General features: G+C 46.1%; 1 long non-coding RNA gene across 4 annotated transcripts; it reads right to left on the reverse strand.

The window, feature by feature from the left end:
* On the reverse strand, positions 1–25,331 carry LOC144240102 (uncharacterized). Of its 4 annotated transcripts, XR_013337586.1 has the most exons (6): positions 15,343–15,412; positions 14,577–14,758; positions 12,049–12,237; positions 10,578–10,682; positions 2,160–2,765; positions 1–732 (listed from the first exon to the last, which is right to left on the reverse strand). It is a non-coding gene; the product is annotated as an uncharacterized LOC144240102 (long non-coding RNA). The 4 variants fall into 4 exon arrangements; XR_013337588.1 differs by lacking the exons at positions 1–732; positions 2,160–2,765; positions 15,343–15,412 and adding an exon at positions 23,907–25,331 and having other exon boundaries at positions 10,475–10,682; XR_013337585.1 differs by lacking the exons at positions 1–732; positions 2,160–2,765 and having other exon boundaries at positions 10,475–10,682.
* Between the last annotated feature and the right edge of the window lie 21 nt (positions 25,332–25,352).

Genomic DNA, 25,352 nt, shown 5'->3' on the forward strand with positions numbered 1-25,352 from the left:
GAAAAAAATGCCAAACCCTGACCTATAAAGAAAAAGGAATTTGGTAGGCACACTCCAGATTCTTCTCCATGTGTTGCAAGTCCCCTCCTCCTTCCCCACTTCTGTCGCTTGTTTATGTCTCACAGCCATTGAGCACAAATGCGGAAGCTGTATCAGTTGCTCCCTCCCTGAGGCTCAGGTCTCAGATCTTTGGAGAAACTGTCTCCCATGAGTCCATTGAGTCCATTGAGTCACTAAACCTCCAATCCTCCAAGGTCTTCGAGTGCTTGGTTCTTCCGTCAGCGATCCAGCCAGATTCCCGGACTGAGAACCCCAACCGCACTGGCCCCTTGTTGCCACCGGTCTGGGACTATGGCGGGCCAGTGACGGATCGGGAAATCGCAAAGGAAAAGGACGGCCCTGCCAGGCTGTGCAGCAGCTTCCAAATCCAATTGCCTTGGTCCGACCCCACTCCATCGTTTCCACTGGACTCAGAGAGACTTGGCAGGTGAGGGCCTGGACCCGACGTCGAAACCGGTAAGATATGGGCCCCAATTCAGTCAGGCCCACCCATGGGCGTGAGAGGGGGACCTGGTCACTCCCCGGAGACATCAGAGGTCTCACAGATAGGAGTGTATGTGAGTGTGAATGTGCGACTCCGTCTGGCTTGCCTGACGAGTTCGATTTTATGGCTCCATGGACGTGGCCCCTTAAGGTCCCCAGAAGTCTACAGAGTCTGATTGGGCTCTCCTGCTGATAGGGAAAAATCTGTTATAAGATGGCCAACAAGACTGATAAGGAAATACTGTCCCTGATCAAAGACTTCCCCTTTCGGGTTCTTCTTCCCATCCTGTTTATGGCCAGCACTAATAAGGAATGCGGAAGTGACAGACTATAAATTGTTCCCTCTGTTGATGCTCGGGGCTCAGACCTCTGGAGAATGATCTCCTCTGAGCCCACTGGTGTAAAATAAACCTCCCGCCTTCCAAGATCTCTGAGTGCCGCTTGGTTCTTCTGCCGGGTGATCCAGACCAGATTCCGTAACATTTGGTTCCCTGACTGGGAAACCCAACCGCGCTGGCCCGTTGTTGCCACCGGCAAGGCAGTGACGGAGCTAGGACTTGCACAGGAGAAGGTGCGCCCTGCCTGAATTTCAGCAGTCTCCAGCTCGGTCGCCTTGGGCCAGCCCTGCTCCGCTGTGCCCGCCAGACTCCAGGAGACTTGGCAAGTGAGGACCTGGCACTGACGTCAGAAACCGGTAAGGCCTGGGCCCTAAATCTGTCCTGTCCTGACCACCCATAGTGATCACTCCCCGGAGACTCCAGGGGTCTCATCTGTAGAAATTCTGGTACGGGGCCCTACCCGGCCCACCCATGGTGGTGGAAGGGAGACCTGATCAATCCTCGGAGACTTCAATGGTCTCTCTGTTTGGGGGGCCCTCATCTGTCAAGCCCACCCATAATGGTGGAAGGGGGAGCTGATCACTCCCCAGTGACCCAAGTAGTCTAATCTGTAGAAATTCTGGTATGGAGCCCTATCCGGCCCACTCATGGCGGTGGAAGGGGGATCTGATCACTCCCCAGAGACCCCAATGGTCTCATCTATAAAAATTCTATGGGAGGGAATGTAATAACCTCTGGTCTGTATGTGAGTGTGAATGTGCAACTCGGTCTGGCTTGCCTGCCAAGTTGAATTCCATGGCTCCACAGGTGGGCGCCCTTAAGGTCCCCAAAAGCCTACGGAGTCTGGGTGGGCCCATCTGCAATTCCGTGGTGAACGGCTTACAGTCTATGGCGGCATCAGAATAGTTTCCGATTGTAAGTCACAAAGCTGAGACCACTATGGTGAAGCGTCACCTAAGTTCCTTCGGGACACGACCAGATGGGCATCTGACTGGTCTCCTCATTAGAGGGGGCACCCCTACCCCTTTGTCGTCTTTGCAACACTGCCTCACGGGAACATGGGGTTGGGACTGTGCAAAGAAGGGGTTTTCAGGAAACTATAAAATTATGTAAATGGCCCACTTTTGGTGTAGGATGGCCCTCAGAGTAAACCATAGGTGTCCCAAGCATACGCTGCGTCTGGCATGTTGTCGCCAGATTCCCAGATTACCCTGATCAGTCCTGTATAGACTCCTGGTTAGAGATTGCCCAAACCCTTCCCCCTTGTGTGCGATTTACCTGCAACAAACAGGGACAGGCTAGGGTCTTAGGTGCCTCAAGTGGCCCAAGGAAGGTCAACAGCCACAAATTTTCGCCAGTGATCCAGAGAAAGACTCCGCCACGTTCCGTCTCCCCAGGAACTCCAGACTCGGCAGATCCTCTCTCCCCCATACCAGCGAGAGACAAGACTAATAAAAAAAATAACTGTCCCTGGTCAAAGACTCCTCCTTCTGGGTTCTTCTTCTCACCCTGCTTGTCGCCGACATTAATTAGAAATGCAGAAGTAACAGACTATAAGTTATTCCCTCTGCTGATGCTCTGGTCTCAGACCTCTGGAGAATGATCTCTTCTGAGCCCACCGATGTAATATAAACCTCCTGCCTTCCAAGATCTTTGAGTGCCGCTTGTTTCTTCTGCCGGGTGATCCAGACCAGATTCCGTAACACTGCGTCATGATGGAAGATATCCGGTCCAGGACGGCATTGGAAATAGACTCTGATCGTTAAGTCACAAAGCTGAGTCTGCTACGGCTAAGCCTCACCGAAGCACCTTCCAGACGCAGCCAGTTGAGCATCTGATTCGTCTGCTGGTTTGAAGGGACACCCTCCCTTTGTCTTCGCGCTGCTGGACACAGGAAGATTCAGAAATGGGCTCAAAACAGAGTAAGCCCACAGTCCTTGAGACTATGCTCAAAAATTTCACAAAGGGGTTCTCAAATGATTATGGAATGAGGATAACGCCAGGAAAGTTAAGGACCCTATGTGAATTAGAATGGCCTACGTTTAACGTAGGATGACCCTCAAAAGGATGTTGGATGTCCAAATAACCCGACGACTCTAGCTGGTAGTCACCAATTCCCACACATTGACTCTTAGCTGGAAATTGCCCAAACCACCCCCCACCCAGTGTGACTCATCCATAGCAAACAGGGTCAGGCAAGGTTTCTGGCCACCTCATCTGAAAAACCAAGAAACAATGGAAGCCCAGCTCTCCCCTACTGTTTGCGGGTGACCCAGTAGACAACCCTGTCCTTCCCCCACCCTATGACCCACCAAGGCCTATAATTCCTGCTGCCCAGGGACCTGACACCTGTCCACGTTCCATCTCTCCTCTCCCCACTACTCCCAGAAGATTCACTCTCCCTGTGTGGCCAGGCTATGTACCCAGCCGGGTCCTAGCGCTCTCTAGATGCCGGTACGGGAGACTCGGGAACCCGAGAAGCAAAATGAAGATGGAACCATCCAGCCTGGCCATTCCGTGACGTATTATCAGCCTTTCTCCACCACTGACTTCCTCAACTGAAAACACAACATGCCATCCTACTCTGAGAAACCACAGGCAATGGAGTTCCTCTTCCAGACTCACCAGCCAACTTGGAAAAACTGCCAACATCTACTCTGTACCCTGTTTCACAGAGGAGAGAAGGAGGATAATGAAGGAGGCCCGGCAATCCTGGAGAGGCACGCTCTGGTGGGAATCGTTGACCTTGTTGCCCGGGCTAGGGCGGTCGTGCCTAAAGAATGCCCAGCGTGGGACTTTACCATGGACAAAGGACAGGCCCACATCCGCCGATACCAGGAAGCCCTCTTCCAGGGAACCCGAGCAGGGGCCAAGAAACCCGTGAACATGACCAAGTCACCCAGCACCCAGTAGTCCCTTGGGAACTACTATGAAAAACTTTATGAAACCTACCAGGTCTACATTCCATTCAACCCTGAGGTAGAGGGAAGCCAACAAATGGCAAATTCCTCCTCTGTGGCTCAGGCTGCCCCAGACATCTGGAGGAAGCTTCAGAAACTAGAGGGCTTTGCTGGAACGAATATCACTCAGCTATTAGAGGTTACCAATACAGTCTACGTAAACAGGTGGTCACAGCCGAGAGGGAAGCCGAAAAGAAATTAAAGTAAAGGTCACCCTCCTCACCACTGCCCTAAAAGAAAAGGATAATACAAAGATGGGGAAGCCTTGACCACCAAAAGGGGGGAAGCCCAGGGCCCCGTTGGTGAAAGATCAGTGTGCCTATTGTAAGGGAAAGGGACGCTGGAAAAATGAATGCCCTAACCGGAAGGGGACCCAAAAGCCTAGCCGATACAAGAAAGAACCCTGAGAAGGAGACCTCATTGGCCTTGCAGAAATACTCAGACTAAGGGGGACCAGGCTCTTTCTCTCTCAACCCCCATGAGCCCATGGTCAGAATGAAAGTGGGGGGCCAAACAATGACTTTTATGGTTGACACTGGAGCTGAGCACTTGGTCGTCACTTCCCCAGTGGATCCTTTAAGCCAAAAGACCGCAACTATCCTTGGGACCACCAGGACATGGGCAGTACAACAGCCGTTCTGCCAGGCTCTACAATGTGAACTTGGGGGCCACACGGTCCGACATGAGTTCCTCCACCAACCTGGTTGTGCTACTTCCCTCCTGAGCCAGGCTGTACTCTCCAAGCATGGGGCTCAAATAACTTTTGAGCCCCCTGGACACACCAGCCTCCGATTAAACGCAAAGCAGGAACAGACCCTGATGTTAACAGTCACCATACCACGAGAGGAAGAATGGAGACTATTCTGTGCCCAGACCCAATCCTGTGGCCCACCAGAGTTCAGGCTTTCCTTCCCTTCTGTGTGGGCTGAAGGTAACCCACCTGGACTAGCCCAAAATCAGGCCCCTATCATTGTTGAACTGGTCCTGGGAGCCAGTGTCCCCTTCCACAAGAAGCTAGGATGGGCATCCAGAGCATCTGGTCAAATTCAAAGAGGCAGGTATGCTAGTTAAATGCCAGCTGGCTTAGAATACCCCACTCTTGTCAGTCAGGAAGCCAGGAGGAGGATACCTTCAAGACCTACAGCCCATCAACAAGATAACTATTTCTCTGCACCCAGTGGTCCTGAACCCATACAACCTCCTCAGCCAAATTCCAGGATTGGCCAGACAGTTTACTTGCCTGGATCTAAAGGAAGCCTTCTTCTGCCTCTGCCCAGCTGCCCAGAGCCAGCCACTGTTTGGTTGTGAATGGACTGAACGCGATACAGAACGTCAAATGTAACTGACTTGGACACGCCTTCCACAAGGTTTCAAAAACTTACCAACCCTCTTTGGGGAGGTGCTGGCTACAGACCTCACTGGGCATTCCAAGTGAGGCTATGAGATGTACCCTCCTCCAGTATGTAGATGGATGCCTTGCCAGCGACACCCAAGAAAATTGCACAAGAGGCACAAAGAGCCTCCTGCAGCTCCCGTCAGACTCAGGCTACCGAGCCTCATGGAAGAAGGCACAGATCCAGCAGCAGGGCGGACACTTAGGTTTCCTCCTGACCCAGGCAAAGAGAGAACCAGGGCCGGAAAGGAAGAAGGTCATCATCTCTTTGCCACAGCCCCAAACAAAGTAGGGTCTGCGGGAATTCCTGGGCGCCACAGGATTCTGCTGCATCTGGATCCCGGGAGGGCCTCATCGTTGCCGAGAACAATGGCGAGACCCTTCTATGATCTGTTAGGGAATCAGATAGACAGCCTCCTGTCTGGACTGAGGAAGCAAGAGCCGCCTTCAGAAAGATAACGACAGCTTTAGCGGGGGCTCCAGCTCTGGGCCTCCCAGACATAGAAAAGTCCTTCAATCTCTTTGTACATGAAAATGACAAAATAGCACTCAGGGTACTCACTCAGACTGTAGGACCTTGGCAACGGCTGGCCAGTCGCACACCTGTCAAAGAAGCCGGATCCTGAGGCCGCAGGGTGCCGCCATGCCTTAGGGCATTAGTGGCCACAGTCCTGCTCATTAAGGAAGCAGACAAATTTACCCTAGAGCAAGAACTTAATGTCAAGGCCCACACGCAATTCTGTCCCTCATGAACACACAGGGGCACCGCTTCCTTTCCGACTCTCGGCTAACACAATACCAGGGGCTCCTCTGTGAGAACCCACGGGTTACACTCAAAACCGTAAGGACATTAAACCCAGCAACTTTCCTCCCCACAGAAGAGGGGGAACCCAACCATGACTGCTCTGAAATAACAGATGAAGTCCACACTAGCCGCCCAGATCCATGGGGCCAAGCTATAAGAAATCCAGAGCTCATCCTGTTTAACAGAGGTAGCAATTATTTACAGGAGGGTGCCCAAAAAGTGGGTTATGCAGTGACCACAACTACTGAAGTCTTAGAAGCCAAGGCGTTATCAGAAGGGTGGTCAGCATAACGAGCTGAACTATATGCTTTCATCTGAGCTTTCACCCTCAGTGAAGGCAAACGAGCTAACATTTACACTGACTCTCCATAACACCTTTGCTACTGTACACATACTCAGGGCCATCTATAAGGAAAGGGGGCGCCTCAATGCCGCAGGGAAAGCTATCAAAAACAAGAAAGAAGTACTAAAACTCCTCAAAGTCATCTGGCTTCCACAGGAAATAGCAATCCTGCACTGTAAGGGACACCAGAAGGGAGATGACCCCACAGCATGGGGAAGTCACCTGGCAAATGAAGCGGCCTTGGCCGCAGCCTGCAAGGACACAGACAGGGCTCCTTCCTACGCCATGGCCCTGATGCCTCCAGTAAAAACCCTTCCACCCAGTTACACTGGAGAAGAAATAAAATGGGCCGCGGCAGAAGGGCTACCCTGACTGAGAAGGGATGATGGGTTATGCCAGATGGGTGTGTCTTCGTTCCATCAGCGACAGGGGGCACCCAGTCAAGGAGTATCACCAACTCACTCATCTAGGAAAGACTGCATTAGAGGTCCTCCTCAAAAGCCACTACTACATCAGCCAGCTCGCTATGCCCAGCTACCTACCAGTGCACAATGCATAATATGTGCTAAAAACAATGCTCGGTCTGCATGATGGCCCCCACCAGGCGTCCAAAGAATAGGAGCTACCCTCTCTGAAGATCTAGAAATAGACTTCACAGATGTGCAGCCAAGCAAGGGGTTCAGAGACCTCCTGGTGATAGTGTGCATACACTCTAAATGGGTCGAAGCCTTCCCGACCAGGATGGAATGAAGCCAGCCGAGAAGAGGCTAAAGTCCTCCTGTGGGAAATCGCGCCTCCCTTCTCTCCCAACTTGTGCCTGCCCTTAACAATTCACAGTGTCAATGGGCCCACATTTGAGGCAAACATTATGCAGATCTTGGCTAAATCTCTCAACAGTACCTGGAAACTCCACACCTCTTACTGGCCCCAGAGCTCAGGAAAAGTAGAGCAGGTGAATCGCACCCTCAGAGAAACCTCAGCAAAGTTCTGTCAAGACACTAGCCTCCCATGGCCTTAGCTCTCTTACGTGCTCACTGCACACCTGGGACATTAGGTTTCTCCCGCTTCGAGTTACTACATGGGTGGTCTCCCATGTGCCTGGCAGGTTGGGGATAAATGAAAAAAGCAATAGCTTCAGGCCCTCGAGACTACCCTAAATGAGTTCCAAAGATATACCATAGAGAGGGCCCCAATTTCCCTAGGGTCCCCAGTACATCTCTTCTTGCCAGGAGACTCAGTCTGGGTCAAGGACCTGAAAAAGAAACACAGTGGACCAGGCCACACATTGTCATCTTAACCGCCTCTACCGCCCTTAAGGTTTCAGGCATCACCCCGTGGGTTCACCATTCCAGAGTCAAGAGAACCAGTCCTGAGGAGTCTCCAACCTGGAGAGCTGACCCACACCCAGTAGAATCTCTCAAACTAACCCTCCGGGAGCCTCCGACCCTTGAGACCTTCAGCCCTGCTCCAGCCACATCCTGGAAGCTGGCTGGTCTGAGCACGGCAGAAGCTTGAGGATTCGACAGATTAACTGGACCGTCCTTAACACCCCTGTTCAAGCAACTCTGTCAACCTTTGCCCCTTGCCTGGTTTCTTACCATCAGACTAGCAGAAGTTGCCCCAACAGACTGGACATGGGACAAAAAGCTTATGCTGGGTCCCACCTACCTCCTCTGGATGGGAGGGCTGTTAAGTAATGCTTGTATCTTATGCTAACATCTCTCACCCTCGCGACCGCTGCATACCCACAATGCCCTGAGGATTGTTATAAGATGGTAACTAGAGGAAAGTCAGAGAAGACAAGAGCATCCAGCTCCCTCACCTCCCTCAATGGAAAATGTTACAAAGAGGCAGAGGCCTTTGTCTGCCAGTCACAGGACGCTGGGGCACGTAAGTTTTGGGCTGCAGAGATTATCAAAACAGACGGACTCTGCAAAATCAAGGGCCTTACAGAAGGGAAGAAAGGCTGCTTTACTTACCTTCCCCAGTTGGGAGTGTCAGATGGGGGATGGGTACAGGATAAGGCCCTTCAAAAGGTTATAAAAAATACACAGGCCAAGCTGGTACAGCCATATAGGCGACCACTCCAACACCCTACCGAGGCCTGAACCTCTTAGCGCTTCATCAAATGATACCCGATTCCCTACTCTGGTGCTTGGCCAACACCACCTACCAGATACTCCATGGCATTAACACCACCACCCAGACCTGAGGGATGTGTTTGCCTTTCTGCTGCAGGGAAGCTCCTGAAAATCTCACAACCAATGTCACTGTCTTAATTGGGCCCTTGGCTACTGGGGTCCGTCTCACAAATGCTGATCATCTAACTTCATACTCCCTGAGGATACAGATGGGACCTCCCTACACAGGAAAAACATAACCATAGATAAAAATGGAACCCTATGATCGCCTCCCGGGGTTTTCTGCCTGTGCTCCAATACAGTCTATCGATGCTTACAGGCCAATTGGACTCAGGTGTGCTAGTTTTCCTAACCGCCCCCCACCAGCAATAACCCCCACTGAGATTCTGTATTCACTGAAGACCAGTTCCTGGCAGCCTTTAGCCCTAAGCCCCGGGCTACGTGAGCAGTTCTGCTACCTGTCCTAAAAGGGACAGGAATTGCTATGTGGAAAGGAACCAGGGTAGGAGGCACAGGCTCTTCTGTAAGACTATACCACAAGCTATCCCAGGAACTACATGAAGACATGGAACGGGTAGCCAACTCCCTGGTGGCCTTACAAAATCTGATATGCTCCCTGGCAGCAGTATCCCTCCAAAATAGGCTGGCCCTATCCTCCTACACTGTTGGTGGGAATGCAAACTGGTACAGCCCCTCTGGAAAACAGTGTGGAGGTTCCTCANTGCAGAAAAGATAGGCACTTGCATCCTTCTAGGAGAGGAATGCTGTTATTTTGTCAACCAGTCAGGAGTCATCACAGCCAAAGTCAGGGAGCTAAGAGAAAGAATTCAACGTAGACAACAAAAAGGAAACAGGCTCTGAAAGGGATGGGACTTTGCAAGTTGGACAACTTGGCTCCCTGCACTGGTAGGACCCCTCCTCTCCCTTGACCTTGCTTGTAGCCATAGGCCCATGCATCCTAAACACCCTGGTGCGCTTCATTGAAAACACGGTCATGTGCCAAACCGCAGTGCATATCTTAGCCCTTCAAGGATATCAATCAATAAGACAGAAAGATGATGCCTACTAAAAGGAAGGTTTTTAGAGTCATCAAAGAAGGGAATGATGGGGGAAAAAAACCAAACCCTGACCTAAAAAGAAAAAGGAACTTGGTAGGCACACTCGAGACTCTTATGTTAGCCCTTCTCTGTTTGTTGAAGGCCACTCCTTCCTCCCCCGTTTCCATCGCTTGTTTATGTCTCACAGCCACTGAGCACAAATGCGGAAGCTGTAAGATTATCAGTGCTCAGATTCTTTGGAAAAAATGTCTCCCCCAGTCCATCGATGTAAATGAATCTCCCATCCTCCAAGATCTCCAAGTGCTGCTTGGATCAGCGATCCAGCCTGGTCCCGTAATGGGAGGGGCAGAGAGAGAGAGAGAGAAAGAGAGAGAGAGAGAGAGAGAGAGAGAGAGAGAGAATCTGAAGCAGGCTGCAGGCTCCGAGCTGTCAGGATAGAGCCTGACGCAAGGCTCAAACCCACAAACAGCAAGATCATGCCCTGAGCAGAAGTCAGACACTTAACCAACTGAGCCACCCAGGTGCCCCTGATTGGCAGTAGCCGTAAAATAAAGTGAGGGATCAAAATATTTGCGCTACCTTTGTTGAAGCTAATGAGAACCTGCAAAGATTCAATATTTCTCCGGTTTTGTAGACAGGACACAGTTATTGCAGCATGCTTAGAGAAATAGCAATAATCAAAGTTTCAGTTTCTCACACCTGACCACAAGTAAACGTGGAGTTCTCTGAATGAGCCTGGTTTTACATCACATACAAGGAATCTATTTGCCAACGAACTTCCTTAGCTACTAAAGATTGTGCGGTCCTTGTGCCAACAACATATTCCAGCACGGCTGTTAGAATATCTGGAGGACTGTGATCGGATGACAGAATAAACAAACTCTACTACGAGCTTTGGATTTTCTAACCCAGAATGAAAGGTGAATTTCTGGGCAGCTCTCTAGGGGCTGAAAGAGGCAATTTATTTCCATTTTCTCAGCAGTAGAGCCACCTTACCCACACTCTATGGAGTCTTTTCAACAAAACATGGGTCTCAGGACTCCAGCTTCGCTTTTAGGTCCTTTCTAGTGGGTGGTGGGTTCCTTCAGTTTTCCTCAGGTCCTAAAGAAATGCAATTTGCAGAGCTTATTGTTTTTCCTCCAAGTGCGTAGAACTCTTTCACAAGGAGTGTAACAAATGTAAAATTCTCCGAAGGCACCCTTCTCCTTCAGAACCACCTGCAGTGTAGCCTTCACTTGTTTTTAAGCGGGCCTAAAAGGAACATTGGAGGTTCTTAGAGACAGACTATGTCCCCAATTAACTGTGAGGCTTTACCTAACAGATCCCACCACCAACCCCTGCCCTGGTAGCTTTACACATTTGAAAAGGACAGGTACGGGCAGGCAAGACAATAATTTAATGGCTTTAAAATCCAGGCAAGGAGGGGCGCCTGGGTGGCTTAGTCGGTTAAGCGTCCGACTTTCGCTTAGGTCATGATCTCGCGGTTCGTGGGTTCGAGCCCCGCGTCGGGCTCTGTGCTGACTGCCAGCTCAGAGCCTGGAGCCTGTTTCAGTCTGTGACTCCCTCTCTCTCTCTGACGCTCCCCTGCTCACGCTGTCTCTCTCTCTCTCTCTCCTAGAAATAAATAAAACATTTAAAAAAATAAAATAAAATAAAATAAAATCCAGGCAAGGAAAAGGTGACCGGTGACTTGAGCTTTATTTTATGATGTCACAGCACATTCAGGGCAGAAAGGAGTACTTTGCATTTTATCATTCCAACTTAATAATGCCATTAAAGGACAACACACACTCAAGGTGTTCAGAAAGATCCTCTACTCCATTTAAACTGGACAGGATGCTTGTTCAAACACCGTAAATCTAAGCAATGACAATTTATGAGGAAATATTATTTAAAAATTCTCCCTTGAAAATAAAAGCTCTATTAAACAATGTTTGAAGTTTCTTTTTTTTAATTTGTTTTTTTTTTAATGTTTTATTTATTTCTAGGAGAGAGAGAGAGAGACAGCGTGAGCAGGGGAGGGTCAGAGAGAGAGGGAGTGACAGACTCTGAAACAGGCTCCAGGCTCTGAGCTGGCAGTCAGCACAGACCCCGACGCGGGGCTCGAACCCACGAACCACGAGATCATGACCTAAGCGAAAGTTGGATGCTTAACCGACTAAGCCACCCAGGCGCCCCCAATGTTTGAAGTTTTTTAAGCATGGTTTTGTTATCTTGATCAGTTTTATGTAAGACGGAATATCAATATCCTTCTACTTTGTACCCATATCAGTGATAACTTATCTCATTGGTGTTTAGAGAGAAAAGTTAATGTGTATTTAGATGCCCGTTGTGATATGTAAACACAGACTGCAACAGGACTCACAATTGTCTCCTATTAGGAAATTGTACAAAATAGTTATCAGCTCTATCCATCAAACATCATCTATCTTAAAGTGCTGTGATTAAGCCTCTGAAAACCAATTACCTGCACGAAGTGAACTTTTTTGTCCTGCGCCATCTATGCCTGTGGAGTCATCCGGAAGAGAGGGCAGATGTATGAATCTACTTCAGTGGTTTTCACTAAATTGTTGTCGGAATCTGAGTATCACGTGCACACCCGACGGATCCGCAGCAAATGTCAGAAGAGATCAATGTTCAGGGGGAACCTGAAAGACTGGATAAAGGTGGTAAATTGGAAAGTCTGTTTGAGTAGCTGGATCACAAAGTTTGGAATCCCAACCAACTGCTGAGCTTTATTTTTCCTTTCTTCCCTCCCTTTTTCAAATAGCTTGACTACACTACAGGTCAAAAACTCAAATATCTGTAGTGGCCAGGAACAGAATGTAAATAAGCAAAGCAGGTAGATTTTAAGAAAAAGAGAGACAGGCCTATTTTATGCACCTAATCAGGACAGAGGCAACTCTTCTCCCACCACGAAATGGGCTCTCTCCCATTATCCTCAAAAAATTATTCTTTAGTCTTGTTCCCTCTCTTTCGGTACTGAGAAGTACTTTACTCCAAGAAAAATATCAGTGCGCACTCACTATCAATGATACCTCATACTTAGCTTCACTGGGCAAGCGACAGGGAGTAGCAAAGGCTGAGGCAGAGTGAGAGCTCCTGTCCTGTCTAAAGTGGTGGTCTCTGGATGGCTGGCTCTTGACTTCAGCTCAGGTCATGATCTCAGGGTTCCTGAGATAGAGTCCCATGTCAGGTTCTGTGCTGACAGCTCAGAACCTGAAGCCTGCTTCGGATTCTGTGTCTCCATCTCTCTCTACCCCTCCCCTGCTCACACACACTCTCTCTCTCCCTCTCTCTCAAAAATAAACCTTAAAAAAAAAAAGATCTTCGATCTCAAGAAGTTTATGGACTAATACATTAAACATGACTAGAGATCCATGTCTATATGTGCCCAGGGAAGATCAAGTCAGATGCAGGTTAGTGGTCAGGGAGGCCGGTCAGGGAACGATTCTAGAAAGAATGTATGCCATGCTATCCTGCTTGTTGAGCAGCTCAAAGAAAAACATAGAGGAAGGAGGCCCAGTGTCAGGTATCACCACATGCTAAGGCACATGGAGGCCACAAGCAACCGGAGCCTTTTGTTAAAGAAGCTGAGGTCGGGCAGAGCGGACTCAAGACGGTGGGGGAGGGGGAGGTCCTCCCTGTCAGACATGTCCAAGGCTGTAAAACGAAGAGGGAAGACAGAAAAGCTAAGACTGAACTCAAAAGCACATGAAAGTCAGTTATCTGTCTGGCAGTTCTTAGACACATTTTCATGGTCCAGTGCAGCATGTAAATTCACTCAGCATCTGCTGGAAATTACATGTAATTTCAAAGAAACCAGGAAGTAAGAATTTGAATTAAAATAGAAACCCTAACATTCAGCATTAGGTAACATGCTTCTCCTGGCTTCCTACTATTTGACTCATTATTATGTCTGTGTGAAAAGGTGGGCTGCTAGGGTGAAAATTTGAATCCAAGTAGACTCCTTGACTGGAAGAGCTGACCTGAGTTGTCTCTGGATCTGATGTCAGGGTCAACATAAATCTAAATAAATAAATCTCCCTAGTACAGAAGGGGGGGGGGATCTCAAAAGTAAAGCATTTACTTTAGAAATTTTATGATTGTAAGGGGGGAAATGGTGGGGGAGAGGGAGAGAAGCAAACCATGGGAGACTCTTGAATGATGAGAAGAAACTGAGGACTGATGGGTGGGGGGGGAGGGATTTGGGCATGGAGGAGGGCACTTGTGGGGATGAGCACTGGGTGTTATAAGGAAACCAACGTGACAATAAACTTATTTCTAAAAAAATAAAAGAAATTTTATGATTGTAAACTCTCTGCCCCTTTGAGAAGCACATAAACCTTTTTAAAAGGTAAATAAGGCTCTCGCCCTTTGTACAACCCCGGAATGACCTGGGAGCCATCTCTTGGAAATGTAATCAGCATCCCTATTTCTGTGGGAGCACAGGAGTCTAACTCAGGTTCCTGGTTCCAACTGGCAAACTCACCTCCTATCATAAAGGTGTAAGTGTACTTTTTCCTTTGGATAATGCTAATTAGCTCACACAGATTTCCAGCTACAAATTGTCAAGGTGAGTTGAAGATGAACTCTGTATGTCAAATGGTGCCTCCGAGTCCTCTTACTTGGAACTAGTTATTCTGAGAACAGGTATGTGATAGGGTATATCTGCTTAGCTGTGCAAAAGGGTGAAATTTCTTTCTGTCCTTCCATTATCAGTGGATTGATGTGAGGCACATCCTATCTCAGTTTGATGCTTTCTTCATTCAATGATGAGATTGTTCTCTTTTGCTTCTGCTTGTGCAGAGATTTCTTTGTGTTGGCAGGAGATTTTGGTTTTTAATTTTATTTCCCCAACACCTGCCACCAAGGTTGGGTGAGTCTGTGTCTTCCAGCTCGGGGTCTGGTAAGCATCTAAATGCCCTGACTGATACAAGTGTGAAAAGTCTATTCGCAGCAAAGAGGAACATTATTTCAGGGAAAGGCACATACACGCTTGTCCCTGAAAGTGCTGCAATTAGAAGACATCACGGACTCCCCGCAGTGTTTTCGGAGGCGGCAGCCTGGGCGCAGGCTCTCCTTACGCTGTGTGGGCTGGACTCTCCGTTTCCCTCATTTACTAGCTGTGATGCTTCCAGCAACGACTTGACCTCCTGGTGCCTTAGTTTCGCTACCTGTAAAACGGGAGAGAAAAGCTATCTCATAGTACCCACCTCATAGCACAGTGCTTGGCGTAGTAAAAAAACAAAAAACCAAAAACCCTCAAAAGTTAATTAGAATTATTTAGCCACATTATTCCAAGATTTGTTATAGACAGAAACGCCTCTGGAACATAAAGATGAATAAAACACAATTCCATCCCCAGAGGCATTTACCATCTTAAAATATGATGAATCTGGGTTTAAACTAACCTTTCAGGAAAAAGAAAAACAGAAAAACCAACAGGTATTCTTAAAGGAGAGCGGATGTGGCCAGAAGGTATTACCCTTATTGATTATATGGTCTTTAACATTGAGCGTCATAGTTTGGTTTAAATTTGAAAAGACTTCTGCCTGAGCTAGTGTAACAGGAAACAACAATTCATATCAAAAGAAAGGAAGGTATCCCCAACTCTGAAGCCAAAGGACCAAGACACCATGGCTCACACGCCCTGGGGCGATCCCGGATTTCTATCCCATCCAGACAACCCGACAGAGAGGATTTTTGTAAAGTTATAACAGTAACTCTTGACAACAAACACTCTTAACGCCAGTCATACAAATCTTGCTTTCCGCTAAGCTTAAGGGTGTTCAATTGGCTTTGTTCCGCGCGCGTTAAGACAGAACTCGGAAGCCAACTCAGAAACAAAAGGGATTCGGGGGNCGCCGCGCAGCCGCAGTCCGCCGCACCCTGCGGCCTGCCGCGTGGGCGGGGCTGTGCAGGACCTGGAAAATTACCGCGGCTGCTCTTAAAGGCACCCGCTCTTTGCGTACCCGAAACCTGCGCGAGTCACCCCTGTAAGCTAAAACGTGGAGTCTCCATGTTATCTTCCAAGAGAGAGTGAAATTCAATTCGAGGTCTACAGAACTAGTTTATAGTTAGGCAAATAATGTCGCAATGAATAAGCTTCCATATATCCAGGAAAAGGGGGGGGAACCCCCAAACACCTGAAATACCTAGTCTGGTGCATAAAGAGCCAGTAAACACCCGGGAACGGGAAGAAAGGAATAACTTTCGGAAAAAAGTTGTATAGACTATGCAACAGGTTTAAAAATGATTTGGCCCTTGTTGCAAAGTAAACCTATTTTTGACCGATGGATTGACAAATTAGAATACATTAAACATTACAAAAAACAAGATAGACATGTTTAAGAGGCAACAGGATGGGCTAGGAGTGCATCAAAAATTTATCCTCTCTTTATAGGTCAGTTTTTACAGTAGAATAAACAATCTGTGAGATTTTTCCTGCTTCGTAGTCATCAAAGAACTTTTTCGTGTTCGAAGCCATTATGATGTACAAGGGATAGTTTATTGCTCCCTTACTTCTCTGAAAGAAGAAATAAATAACCTCATTCTCCTGGTTTTTGCAACGTAAACATCTAGGGTATATTTACTACACTCCGTGGCTCTGAATTTATCCCCCTTACCAAGCTATATTTACTAGAAGCCATCCTGGAAACATTGGGGTGAAAAAGAAATATTGGCTTTCCCAGAGTAAAGCTCTTGACTTACTGAACGTTCAGTCCATTTTAAAATATGAAAGATGGTCCTGCACTCTGTTCCTTCTCTGTTGGTTTCCAGGGTGGTAGTTGGCTTTTCTGTTGTAAAAAGTTGGCTTTTCTTATGTATGCTATCAGGCATTCCCATTCACTCCTGTACTCAGGCTCCACCGCAGACATTACTGTTCAGAATGGATCCTTACCAAATGTGGAGGTGATGTTTCAGGCTTACCGTGCTCCTGGCAAATTGATTTTCCACTCCAGGACTGAGCCATTTTCCTTATGCTTTTTTGCCTTATTAGTCACATTATGTCTCCACTCCAAGCCTTTTCTTAAATGTCCCTTTTAACCCTCCTAATGTAAATTCTGTCGCATTCCAATCACCGTTTCTTAGTAATTTCTGATGGACGTTTGTGTTTCTTTCAGAAGTCACAGCTGTGATATTTGAGTACTAAGCATTTTTTTTTTCACGAGTTTAGACACGTAGGACAATGTATAGCCTGTAATTTTCAAGTTGGGATCCTAAAGAAGAGAGGACGTTTGTGACATTGTCTTACTTTATAGAACCACGGGGAAAATTACATGTAACAGAAAGGTGTGTGGTGTTGAGTTGTCACTTCCAAGCTGCAGGGGAAATGTTCCTTTGAAACAAAAATATGTGCAGGTGCTGCTGGGGTCTGCATTTTTGACCGAGATAATTTACCAGGGCTAAGAGACTGAAATCTGAATATGCCCATGTCAGATGAGATGCTGTTTCTAACTTTTTAAACAGTCTTGTCGTGGAAAGCCTGGTCTGTAATAATACTGAATGGTTGCTGAGCTGGCCAGTGGAGGTGGTAGCCCTTGGTAGTGTGGCTCTAGCCTTCCTCCACAGGGAAGGGGCATTTTACAACCTGAACTGCTCTTTGAGGAGGTTGCTAAAGAGTTCGAACCTCAGAGAGCAGACCTGATGCCCTACCGTGCTGGGACATAATCTCCGTATAGAGACGGAAAGAAAATATACAGAAAGTTCAAATGCAAAGAGTCACATGGATTTTCCCTCTCCGATCCAATTCTACTATTAAGTGGCTAAGAGTCTAAATTACTATAAATTAGAATCTAACTCTGATGGTTTAAAATAAAGGAGTTTGGGAAGGAAGCAAAGTTTTTAAATTTGTAAAATAAAATTAGTAAGCGAGTTGGGAAATTTGGATTGTTTATTTACTTAACAAATATGATAAGGTTGCATAGTTCATACAGCTCTCGAAGAAGAATCAACTGGGTCTGAACACAGGAAGACAATATTTGGGAATTCGTACTTTGTGGTAGGGTTGCCAGATGAAATACAGAATATCCAGTCACATTTGAATTTCTGATAAATAATGAATAGTTCTTTTAGTAGAAGGAATTTTGGGACATAATTACACTAAAATATTGTTGTTTCCTGGAAATTCAAATTTAACTGGGCAACCTGCCTTTTTATTTGTTAAATCTGGCAATCCTACTTTTTAAAAACTCAATTTATTTATTTATTTATTTTGAGAGACACAGCGGGAGCGGGAGAGGGGCAGAGAGAGAGAGAACCCCAAGCAGGCTCCACACTCTGTTGGCACAGAGCCTGATGTGGGGTTCAAACTCATTAAACTGTGAGATCACAACCTGAGCCAAAACCAAGAGTCAGCCAATTAACTGACTGAGCCAGCCAGGTGCCCCTGGCAATCCTACTTTAAGGGAACTAAAAAGGACATGTTTAATTAGGATTCTCCACCTGCATTGGAGTGGTAACAACCACTGAAAGCTCCCGGTTCAGAATGCCAGGCTGAGGTGTGAAATATGACACACACAGCCTACAACTATGTTGCCGCAAATAAGTAACAGATGGCTATCACATGCAGCCTATCAAAATATCATGAGCACTTACTATTACCTTGTTCATTCATCCATTCATGCAACATTTATTGAGTCTTTCCATGCATCGGGCATAAATTCCAGGATGAGTAAGATAAGGCAAAGTAAAAATCCCTGTCTTGGAAGAGTCCTTATTTTTCTCAAGTGAACTAACATGTGAACTGACAATTGCCGTCAGTGACTAGTGATCACAAGTTTGATCAAGTTTATCTGACTAAGGCAGGGGAAAAACAGCCAGGTTTCAAAGGGGAAGTGCTTTTGGAAGATGGCTGTGCTCACCAGTGTATCACCAACACGAAGAAGAAGGGACTTTGAAGGAGACTGAGCCAGCTAAGAAAAGGACATTCGTAGAGGAATCTGCAAGGCAAGGAGTGTGAACAGACTGGTTTTTAAAAAAAATCAAACAAGACAAACCAACAACAATGGAAAAAAGCCATGAGAGTCGGGTGTAGCTGGAGCTACGACAGAGTTCGCTGGAAATGTCTGATAATACAGGGTGGGGCCAGATTATTAAGGTGAGTGTACAAGACATCAAACTCTCCTTTGGACAACCAGAATAGGATCAGGGCAGTGGTGGGAGAGACCCATGCTAGACTTTTTCAATTCACTTAAAAAAAAAAAAAAGTGTGTGTGCATGTGTATCATCTGAGGCTGGATCTTTGGAGCTTAAAAAAAAACAATACGATTTTGGGGCACCTGCGTGGCTCAGTCGGTTAAGCATCAGACGTCAGATCAGGTCATGATCTCATGGTTTGTGACGTGAGTTTTACCTTCTCATTGGGCTCTGCACTGACAGCGCAGAGCCTGCTTGGGATTTTTTCTCTCTCTCTAAATAAATAAACTTTTAAAAAAATGAATACAGTATCCTACCTTCTACATGATCTTGGTTTTCTAGGGAAAGCAGTCTCATAGGCAGTTATGTTCAATACAATTGGGTGAATTACATTCAAAACACCTGGGCAAATCAGAAGTAGGAAGGAGAAATTGGCTGGGAAGGGAGGGAGAGGGCCAGCCAAAACTTCCCAAAAGAACAGATGCTTGGAATTAAGGTATTTTTTTTTTAATTTAAAGAAATAAAATGTAGTATTTTATAGAAATGGTTAGTCATTTTCCCAATGGAACAAAAAGTATATATAGTGAAAAGAAAATCTTTCCTCACCCAGACCTTTGACTGCCTATCAGAGGTGACCACCACCATTACATTAATATAAATGTAACGTAAATGTACTACCTCTCTCTTCTTTTTAGACAAGTAGAGGTGTCTTCTACTCAGCTTTTTATATTTCAATTTTTTAAATGTTTATTTTTTGAGACAGAAAGAGAGACAGAGTGTGAGCAGGTGAGGGTCAGAGAGAGAGGGAGACACAGAATCCCAAGCAGGCTCCAGGCTCTGAGCTGTCAGCACAGAGCCTGATGCAGGGCTCAAACTCACGAACTGCAAGATCATGACCTGAGCTGAAGTTGGATGCCCATCCAACTGAGCCACCCAGGCGCCTCTCTATCTCGATTTTTTTCATGTAACAATAGATTTTGGAAATCAGTACTTATGGATCTACTCATTTCTTTTTAATAGCTTTGTGGTTATTTCATTATACAGATAAATTGTAATTTTTATACTAGTGCTCTATTGGATATGTAGGGTTTTACAATCTTTTGCTATAACTAATAGTATTTTTATATACATCCCCCCTTGTTTATGCAAATGTTGAGGCTACCTATAGGATGCATTCATAGAAATAGAATTCCTGGGTCCACAAGTTGTTGCATTTAAATGTGGATGGTTTTTGTAAAAATTTCCCTTCAAAGGAGTTACATCGGTTTATAATTTCATCCTCCTATATTAAGGTTTGAGTTTTGGGGGCGTCTGGGTGGCTCAGTCAGTTAAGCATCCAACTTTGGCTTAGGTCATGATTTCAGGGTTCGTGGGTTCAAGCCCCGCGTCGGGCTCTGTGCTGACAGACGGCTCAGAGCCTGGAGCCGGTTTCAAATTCTGTATCTCCCTCTCTCTCTGACCCTTCCCTGCTCATGCTGTCTCTCTCTCTCAGAAATACATAAAACATTAAAAAATTTTTTTTAAATAAATTTAAAAAAAGATTTGAGTTTAGATGAATAAGTAGGAGTTCGCCAGGCAGATGAAAGAGCTATGGGCATATTTAAAGGGAAGAGGGGTACAAGGGACAGCAAACAGCTCAGGGCACTAAGCAGGACAGCTATAGACTGGTTAGGAAGCAACTGGTCAAAGGAGAATGAGGAATGGACTGCAGGCAGAAGATGGATTAAAGTAGAAGGAGTAATAAACATTGCCTTCTGCTAAGAGCTTATTTGTGTCAGGCACTATGCTTGGTACTATGTACCGTCCACCATTTACTTCTCACAACAAAGAAAGTGATAGCTCCAATTTATAGTGATGGAAGCTGAGGCTCAGAGATGTTAACCCTCCTCAAGGTCACAGCTTGTAAATTCCACAGAAAACCCAAATCCAGCTAAGTCGTTAACCACTGCTCCATGGAGCCTTGAAAGAATAAAAACTTTAGGGCTATTTGATACGGGGGAGAGAAGGAGATCTGGGGAAGACTAGATCATAATGCATTGGTTGACAGGCCCCTGGCTTTACTGGAATGTGCCCACAACTTGCCAGTATAGACTTTAAGGCCTAAAGTCTAGGACAAGTGTCAACCTAGATCCCCTCTATTATTGCTGGCAGGGCTGACTTGAGGGGCTAGTTTACGAGACCTCTGCCTTTCATTGCTGGGCACTAACTGTACCTGAGAGTGAAATCTGGATTTTTTTTTTTTAGATGTAAATTACTATCTACTATTTATTTCCATTTGACCAATCTCCTTATATTCTTTTTTTGTTTTGTTTATTTTTGAGAGAGCGAGCGTGATCAGGGAAGGGTCAGAGAGAGAGAGGGAGATACAGAATCTAAAGACAGGCTCCAGGCTCCGAGCTGTCAGCACAGAGCCCGATGCGGGGCTCGAACCCATGAACTGTAAGATCATGACCTGAGCCGAAGTCGGATGCTTAACTGACTGAGCCACCCAGGCATCCCTGGGTTTTCAAGGTTAAAGAATATTAAATAATTTTAAGTATTACAAAAATATATTTATTCTCCTTCTCCTCCTTCTTTCTATGCCCAGACCCCTTCCTTGTTTATATCAGTAGCAGATTTTAAATGTCGGTTCCAAGGAGACAGGTTTCTAAGAGATATATAGCTCCCAAACCTGCTCAAAGTCCATTGTCCCTTAAAAGAACTAAAACATAAAATATTCATCCATTTGCTGTCTTGGGTATCATCTATGAAACACAAATGGTAAAATGAAAACAATCTAGAGCTGTTTTTAAAAGGGTTGGAGTGAACAAATCTCTGATAACAGGTTTTAATTTCAGATACATAGTGCGGGTATAATAAAAAAAAAACTTCGCATGTTTATTGGTGTTGAGTAGCTGGTCTCAAAAAAACAGTAGTCCTTAAGTAGAGAAAAGCCTCTGCACTGGGGTACTGTCACCAATAGGAAGATTTCTAGAATAATAATGATTGCCATGTACGGTAGCTCTTCAAATCCCAAATCTGTTGGAATAAATATTCTTAAACTGTGTTCTTTATTCTAGTGCAATGTATCTTACTTCAAGTTTAGTAATTAGGACTTCATTTAAAGAGAGATTAGGGATGTGTAAAGTACAGGGATGAATAGAATGGATACTGCCCCAAGAAAGAGCTGTCACATTCTCGGAGGTAATTTTGACGTGACCACGGAATGACTGCTGCTTGATACGCATCCATTATGCATACATTTGCCTAATTCCTTTATAACTTCTTGGCATTCTCTAAGGGATTTTTAGAGAGAAGAATGTGGCAAACAGGTTAATTTTGGAAGAATAGTCTACACAGAATAATTTTCTTTTTAAAGTTTATTTTTTTATATAAAGTTTTTTTTTAAATAAAGTTTATTTTGAGAGAGAGGGTGTGCACATCCCTGTGGGGAAGGGGCAGAGAGCGAGTGGGAGAGAGAGAATCCCAAGTAGATGCCACACTCAGCACACAGCTGGATGTGGGGATCTATCTCAGGAACCGTGAGATCATGACCTGAGCCAAAATCAAGGTCGGACGCTTAACCAACCGAGCCACCCAGGCGCCCCCAGAATGATTTCCTGGTAAGGAGTATCCCCGTATTATCACACTGAGCTACAGAAACCATAGAAGTACCGGGCTGGGTCACCTTGCTTCCGACAGAGGTGTTTTTCCTGTCCCCGTGGTTAAAGGTTGAGCAGTATATACAGCCACCACAAAACCACCGGAAACAACCAATAAAATACGACATACGATGGTTAGAGGCCTTTAAACTAAAACCCCATCGTCCCTTAGTTCATTTATTTTATAATGAGAACTACAAAGTTGATATACTTGCCTCATGCTGGAAAGAAGACTTCGGCAAGTAATTTCTTTTTGCGTCACATTTATACACAGAAATTAAGTAGTTCCAAGGAAAAGAGGTTTCTGTATTTGTAGCAGCGAAAGGACGCTTTTTAAATGTTTAACTTAAACACCCACATCTGGTACATATTAGACAGGCATCCATATCAAAAACAATGTGCCAAGAATAAATGATTTATAATCCAAACAAAAAAATCAAGACGAGAGCAGTGAAAGCACAAGAGGTGGGATCTGACCTCAGGTGGCAGGCTGTCGCACAGTAATTAGAAGGCTCAAGATGGAATGCCATTAACTCACTACTTTGGGGAGGCAAATATGTACCAACAAACCTTGAAAAGCTCAGATTCATTGTAAGCCTTATTTTTCAAAATCTGAAAAGCTTTTTGTACATAAGTATTTGTGTCAATATTACTTACAAGAGCAAAAAGTGGCAAACAAATGTGGTGTTCAGTAGTAAGTGGTTAATGGTTAGTTCATCTGATATTATGTAGGCTTTAAAAAATCTTTAACATTCTTTTTCGACTAAGAAAATCTACCTTACACACGGCTCAATACAAACCACGAGTTGCAAAACTAGAGATGGTATTCCTTTAAGACAAATACAGACTATTTAACAGTGGTTAGACCTTGAGAATGGCATTCTGGGTGATTTTCTTCTCTTTGTATTTTTCTGTCCTTTTCAGATTTTCTATTGAGCATAATTTACTTTAGTAACATAAACTAAAGCAATATATATTTAAAAGTAAAGGCACCAAATTGTACACACGACATAATCCCCCTAAAAGAAACTTAAATTTATGTCTTGAAGAAGCATCTCTGAATTACTGGAGTATAGATTTTTAGTTTTTTTTTTTTCAGTTAAAAAAATCAAATTTGTGAGAACATTTTATTCTAAAGTTTAAAGTCCATTTTCTCCTTTTACCAGGAGGGCAGTGCTAATGAAATTATTGAAGGCAAAGGACTTAAGGCCTGAGGATACTCTCTAATTCTTGTGCTCAGTGCTTTTTGCAGAAAAAAGTTGCCCAAGGTCTAAATCATGTGCACAAAAGGAGACCAAAAAAGGTGGTAATCACTGCAAAATACAAAGACTAAATGGGGCAGGCTCCTTTTGAGGACATGCTTTTTAAAGAAGTTGCATTCTTTTCCCAGGCTGAAGGGAGAGAGGGTCCTTAACCCCTTCAGGTGAAAAGAATTCTTTGGAAACAGCCCAGCCCTTTTTTGGAAAATGATGGCAGAGCCTGCAGCGAAGTCTTAGAAGGCATCGATACAAAAAGGAGGGGATGAAGGGAAATTCTTTCAAACCTTTGCTTGGGTCAGAAATCCGCATTTAAGCCTTCATTAAGGCCTCGAGCTTTCTTCTTTCCCTCTTGACCACATTATGCCGTTTCTAGTCTGTCACTTAATAGCGACGCAGTTTTGGTCACAGCACAAGACCGAGGAAACCACAAGGGCTCCTTTGTAAACAAAGTAACGTCTTTCCTGAGCTTTGTCACTGTAGCGTGCCCTGATTCGAGGTACATTCAGAAATTTTTACTAATTAAACCTCCCAAGCCTTTGGGAGGCAAGTTTTATTTTTGAAAAGCAAACAACCCCACCCTCCTCCCCCAGTCACATCATTTCAGAGACTTGCTAAAGGACCTCACAAATTACAAGGAGAGCATCTAAACGCAGATAAGGGGACACATTTATAAATACAACGGAGGACAAACCTCTCCTTTATTCTAAAAATAACATCACAAGCGGCACGGCTTGTGTTATTTTTACCCAGACTGGCTCTCTCGCGTCTCAATCTCATGTAAACTAAAACGGCGTGGAAGGAAAATCGAGCCGGGGGCTACTGTCCAGAAAGAGGCTCAATGGCTCGGTCTTCCAACTCCAGATCCACGCACAGGAAAAGGGAAGCTGCAGGCCTTTCTCGAAAAGCCATGAACACTAAGCCACTTCGCCTTCGTTCGTCGTTCCTGCAGTGTGTTAATACACATCCGCCCACATCTACATTTCTCTTTCTGCAAACATGACCAGGCTGGACGGTGGAGAAGAGCTTCGGCCTCTGCCACACATTCATTCGGGGGGCAGGGCAGCTCCCGCGTTACACAATGGGCACACTCATTCCTCCCACACTCGCCCCGGCGGGGAGGCCACTCTAAAGCCTGGAGCTGGGAGGGCCCCCACCCCCGAGGCCCCTCCCCCCCAGGAGAGAGGCAGTTCTAACTCTGAACAAACGCAGGAAACGTAATCAAAACTGCTGGAAAGAGAGGAGGGACTGCATTTGGAGCCAACTTGGACTCGCCCGGCTCGATCCGCCGCCCCTAACCTCGCCCTCAGGAAGAAAACGCCCCGAGAAAGGCGTTTCTGCTGTTCTAGTTCGTAGGGAACAGCAAACGCAGGAACAAAACCAAAACAATCCAACAAGCCCCAAAGCCAAAAGCCCAAAAACCCTACAGAAAAACAGCCGGGACAGTGGCTGGGAAGCAGGGCAGCGGCTGCATGCGAATGCGCCGCAGTGACCTTGGGGGACGCCCGGGCCTGACAGCCTGGCGCGACTGCTCGCCCCCCCCGGCGCAGAACAGACAAGCCAAACGCAGCCTGACAAGGGGACAGAACGCTCCCCCGCGCCCTCCTCCACACGGCCGCCCATGTCCCACGAACGCCAACGCCCTTTAAAGGGACCCGAGAAACCAGGGGCGCCCGGCAGACCCCGCCCCCCAGCGCCGCCGCCATCTTGTTGTTTTCTCCAGTTCCTCCCGG

This window comes from Crocuta crocuta, unplaced genomic scaffold (assembly GCF_008692635.1).
Source record: "Crocuta crocuta isolate KB4526 unplaced genomic scaffold, BGI_CrCroc_1.0 scaffold7, whole genome shotgun sequence".
Taxonomy (NCBI): domain Eukaryota; kingdom Metazoa; phylum Chordata; class Mammalia; order Carnivora; family Hyaenidae; genus Crocuta; species Crocuta crocuta.